A 5486-nucleotide genomic window follows, 5' to 3' on the forward strand; every position below is an offset into this window, starting at 1 on the left:
TTCCTCCCCCACTCTCTCTGTCCCTCCCCTGCTCATGCTCTCTCTTAAAAAATAAACAGTAAAAAAAAGAAGAAGAAAATAAACTCTTCCCTCCCCATTGACATGACTGGGGAGAAGTTCCCATGATCCATGTGACACACAGTCCTGACATGATGAGCACACAAAGACAAGCTATTTCCGAGCTTCTAGGGAAGGATCTGAACTCTCTCCTCAGGAAAATTTGGTCTTTCAACTTAGACATCATTCTGCTGCCAAAGAGTAGCTCTGGGACTGTGAAGTCTAGGAAAACAGTTCCTTCATTTCGTGAATGGATACGGTTCCGGTGCGGTGAACTGAACACTCTGAATATCTATGGAACAATCTACCTTCTTGCCGCTTTGGCCTGATAGTCTAGTATTTTTGGTTCAATAGAGCTGTGGCTTCTAAGCTCCCTGAGATTCCTTGTTTCTATACAGCATGTATAGAATGAGGCTTGGCCAATCCCCATCCAGATCTTCATCCCTCCCATTGTGCCTGAGGCTGTGACTTCATCACCTGGATCACCTAGGAGGTGAGACAGCCTGGGGCAGAGAATTCCGTGCCTTCTCTCAGATCTCAATGGCGGAAGTTGAACCCGGGGCCAATTTACTCCCAAATGGTGCTCCTTGGCTCTACGCCCTGTTTGCTATGCTTTTTGTATTTTTTCTCTTTGTCATGTTCTCTCCCTTTTTACTTGAGATTGAACAATATATAAAGAAATGTGAGTATATTTCCCCTCGGCCTTAGGACACGGGAGCTGAATGAGAGAATGTGTGTGTGGAGTGAGAAGGTACACATTGTAAGGCGGGGGACATGGAAACAATGTTTGCTGTTCTCTGAACTTCAAGGTCTTAATGACCCAGGGCTAAACGTCTTAGAAATCCTAATCTTACAGGTGCTAGAAGTATCTGGGGGACACAGGCCAGGACTGGACTAGGAAGCCCATTTGTGGTACATGTATAAAGCATGAGGAGGTATCTAGGGCCCTGCCTGAGTTGATGTAAGGCCCAGGTAGAAGTTCACAGGAAACTCTGTGTAATCTGGCGACAGATGAAGGAATTTTCAGATGATGGTCTCTGACCCACCATGCTTCGTGTTAGTCTTGCTTAGATGCAGGTATTCTCTGCATAATGCTGTGCGTAAGGATAAAGGAAATGAGATAAAGATGGGCCATCTGAGAAGGCCAGGTGAGGATTCTTTGCCCTTCACTTCTCTATGGGCTCATTGTGTCCATAAGCTGTCAGCTCTAGTAACTTTCATGGTCAATGTGCTAGATGGCCGAGAACTCCACATCCAAATCTAGTCTTTGCGAGACAGCCCCCTCACGCTCTGTTTAGCCTAGGAATTCTGAGTCTTCTCTCTAGGGAGAACAGTTTTCAAGCAGAAGTTTGGTTCTGAGCCCTCACTGACTTCAGAATCTAGGGTCTCCTGTAGGTGGAAAAGTTTCTCTTTACTCATCTATACTTGTGATGTTTCTCCTGATAGTTTCGTTGACGAAGCTACCATTAAAAAAAAAAAAAATTAGGCGGGGCGCCTGGGTGGCTCAGTCGGTTGAGCATCTGACTTCGGCTCAGGTCACGATCTCACGGTCAGTGAGTTCGAGCCCCACGTCAGACTCTGTGCTGAGAGCTTGGAGCCTGGAGCCTGCTTCCGATTCTGTGTCTCCGTTTCTCTCTGACCCTCCCTCGTTCATGCTCTGTCTCTCTCTGTCTCAAAAATAAATAAACATTAAAAAAAAATTAGGTGACTCTTGTCCAGGCACCTGTTATAAAGTTGCCTTTGTGATAGGGATAAGTGCAGAAGGACCTTGTAGGGATAGATCATCGTACAAATAGCCCGAGGAGACTGAAAGTCCACTGTTCAGGGGGACATTCTGACCCCCAGGTGACCATAATTCCTGAAAATTGTGTGCGTGCCTCTCTAGGTAAGGTCAGCTCTAGCTTTCTTTATGCTTTTCTGTGACTCCCTTGTGACATCACAGGGAGATAACACACCAGATTCTTGCGTTTTTGGTCCTTGAACTTAGACATCACTGAGTTCTTCGTGTCCCACATATCACCCCCTCAATAGGAATGTTACATGTTAAACTTCTGTTTTCTCTCTGCTATGGAAGGTGAAAGTTGTGGGCTATTTGGTGAGGATTGACTTTTACAGCTCATTCGACAACTCCCATTATATAATTATTATAACAATATAACAATTCTATAACAGTAACATTATATAGCTTTATTATTATAAAGGGTGGGGTTATCTTCATAGGTAGAATCAGGACAAAGTCACAAGAAAGGGTTGGCCGTTGAGGAACAAATGCTTTAGAGATTAAAACATTTCTTATACATTCATCTTGAGAAACAATAATCTCTTGTGACAACTATTTCCCAGACTATAGGTCGAGAGTCGTATAATCCTGTCCCGACAGGATTTTGCTGAGTGTTTAATGATGCACAGAAAATTTTATGACCTGCCTCTGTTTCATTGTGTCTGCTGTCCCAAATGGGTACCACCATTCTGCTGGGTCACAGTTATAATCAAACAATTTTCTTCCTGTTTCACGCTGTCCTCTGGAGTCTCCAAGGAGAGACGTTCTGGGAAGGAAGGAAGACAGGATGAGAAAAGATCCCTCTCTACTTGTGAGGGTAGCAAGGGATTCTGAGGCTGACCTCTGCACCCCTGGGCCATCAGTTTGAGAGTGGCTGAGCCTGTAAGGAATCACCTGTGACATCGTATTCCAGACATGAGAGGGCTTCTGAGTCCCTCATTATGTATGTTTATACTGAAAAGAGAGAGAGAGAGAGAGAGAGAGAGATAATAAATATTTTGAGACTCTCAGAAAAGTTCTATGTTGCCAGGAATTTTTTTGTCAAACTTACCCTCCGTTGCTTATAGTCAATCCAAATCTCACATTTCCCATTTTCAGGCAAAATCCTAGGCGAATGACTTACGTTCTCTTATTCTTCTAAACAACATGTAGAGTCATTCTTTCAGGGGAAGAAAAGCAAGCACTTAATCCAGGACCACAGCTGAGTCCTCCTCCTCCCCACCCAAGATGATCACACAGCTAATTCATCAGAACGTTCTAAAATGTTCTGTCTAGATTGTTGTCTTAAATAAGTGCCAGGCTCCTTTCACATCTTAGCGTAGAATATAGTTTCATGAAGTCAGACGCATAGGGAAGGGATTGGTATAGATTGGTATAGATTTCCTCTTTCTACCCAAAGCATCATGGCCCCCCAAATGCTGCTGCTTCATTACCAATGGAACCATTTTCACGGAAGTTCCTCCACATGATTCTCACTCATTCTTACCTACCACATATGTCTACTTACCGGCTCTTCCTCTCTGTTCCCCTCTTTTAACCAAGTGCAATATTTTTGTCATGATGGGTCATTAAAGCATCTGTTTGGAAACCTCTAGTTGGAGAGGTATATAAGCGATTGTGGAGAGAGAGGAGGAGGAAGGGGGAGAGAAGGAAAGGAAAAGGGAGGGAGGGAAAAAGAGGGCAGTGATATCTAGCTTGGAGATTCGGAATAAAGTGTTGTGAGATGAAAGAGACTACCATAAGAGACTCTTAAAAACTGAGAACAAACTGAGGGTTGATGGGGGGTGTGAGGGAGGGGAGGGTGGGTGAGGGGCATTGAGGAGGGCACCTGTTGGGAGGAGCACTGGGTGTTGTATGGAAACCAATTTGACAATAAATTTCATACTTAAAAAAAAAAAAAGAAATTTTAAAGAAAAGTCTGGCACTACCTGTCAGAACAGTTATGTGACAGATTTCCGCATTGCATTCAATGTTAAAATTGTCTGGAAAAGTCCCTTCATTGTATAATAATTACAATAAGTTAAAAAATTTTTTTTCAATGTTTATGTATTTTTGAGACAGAGAGAGACAGAGCATGAGCAGAGGAGGGGTAGAGAGAGAGGGAGACCCAGAATCCAAAGCAGGCTCCAGGCTCTGAACTGTCAGCACAGAGCCCGACGCGGGGTTCGAACTCACGAGCTGTGAGATCATGACCTGATCCGAAGTCAAATGCTCAACCGACCGAGCCACCCAGGCGCCCCTACAATAACTTTTGAGAAAGAACTGTTAAATTTCAATTCACTTTGATGCTCACAAAACTGTATGGCTGCCTATTAAGATGCTATTCAAAATGGCCATGGGATATTGTTTTTGTGTGTGTGTGTCTGCATCTGTGTCTTTGCATGGAGTGTTGTCTCTTGGTATGTCTGTGTATCTTTTTTTCTTCAAAAGTTCTCCTGCAGTTTCTGGGGGCACATTTCTCTTTTTCCATTTTCCATTTACTTCTTCTCTTTTTGTATGTTATTTATTAGATTTTATTGATTCTTTTTTTAATATTGATTATTTTAAAAAGTTTTTTTTAAATGTTAATTTTATTTTTGAGAGAGAGAGAGTGAGAGCAGGGGAGGGGCAGAGAGAGAGACAGAGGAACCAAAGCAGGCTCTGTGCTAACAGCAGAGAGCCCGACGCGGGGCTTGAACTCACAAACGGTGAGATCATGACCTGAGCAGAAGTCGGATGGTTAACCCACTGAGCCCCCCAGGTGCCCCTATAAAGTTTTAAATAATTTTTCTCATCTTCATCTCTGGGTTTGTGCATGTCTTTCCTATTTCGGTTTTCTAAATTTCTTCAAAAAACCAACTCTTGGTTTCATTGATCTGCTCTACAGTTTTTTTACATTCTATATTGTCTATTTCTGCTCTGATCTTTATTATTTCTCTTCTTCTTCTGGGTTTGGGGTGTCTTTGCTGTTCTTCTTCTAGTTCCTTTAGGTGTGCTGTTAGATTTTGTATTTGGGATTTTTCTTGTCTCTTGAGATGGGCTTGGATTGGAATGTATTTTCCTCTCAGGACTGCCTTCGCTGCATCCCAAAGCATTTGGATTGTTGTATTTTCATCTTCATTTGTTTCCATATATTTTTAAATTTCTTCTCTAATTGCCTGGTTGACCCATTCATTCTTTAGTAGGGTGTTCTTTAACCTCCATGCTTTTGGAGGTTTTCCAGACTTTTTCCTGTGGTTGATTTCAAGTTTCATAGCATTGTGGTCCGAAAGTGTGCACGGTATGATCTCAATTCTTTTATACTTATGAAGGGCTGTTTTGTGACCCAGTATGTGATCTATCTTGGAGAATGTTCCATGTGCACTCAAGAAGAAAGTATATTCTGTTGCTTTGGGATGCAGAGATCTAAATATATCTGTCAAGTCCATCTGATCCAATGTATCACTCAGGGACCTTGTTTCTTTATTGATCCTGTGTGTAGATGATCTATCCGTTGTTGTAAGTGGAGTATTAAAGTCCCCTGCAATTACTACATTCTTATCAATAAGGTTGCTTATGTTTGTGAGTAATTGTTTTATATATTTGGGGGCTCCTGTATTCGGCGCATAGACATTTATAATTGTTAGCTCTTCCTGATGGATAGACCCTGTAATTATTATATAATGCCCTT

At 42.3% G+C, this 5486-nt stretch overlaps 1 long non-coding RNA gene across 1 annotated transcript; it reads right to left on the reverse strand.

The window, feature by feature from the left end:
- Positions 1-2223: 2223 nt before the first annotated feature.
- LOC115518247 lies at positions 2224-3611 on the reverse strand. Its single transcript, XR_003970200.1, has 3 exons — positions 2889-3611; positions 2732-2791; positions 2224-2603 (listed from the first exon to the last, which is right to left on the reverse strand). It is a non-coding gene; the product is annotated as an uncharacterized LOC115518247 (long non-coding RNA).
- Positions 3612-5486: the final 1875 nt, after the last annotated feature.

The sequence above is a fragment of the Lynx canadensis genome, chromosome B4 (assembly GCF_007474595.2).
Source record: "Lynx canadensis isolate LIC74 chromosome B4, mLynCan4.pri.v2, whole genome shotgun sequence".
Taxonomy (NCBI): domain Eukaryota; kingdom Metazoa; phylum Chordata; class Mammalia; order Carnivora; family Felidae; genus Lynx; species Lynx canadensis.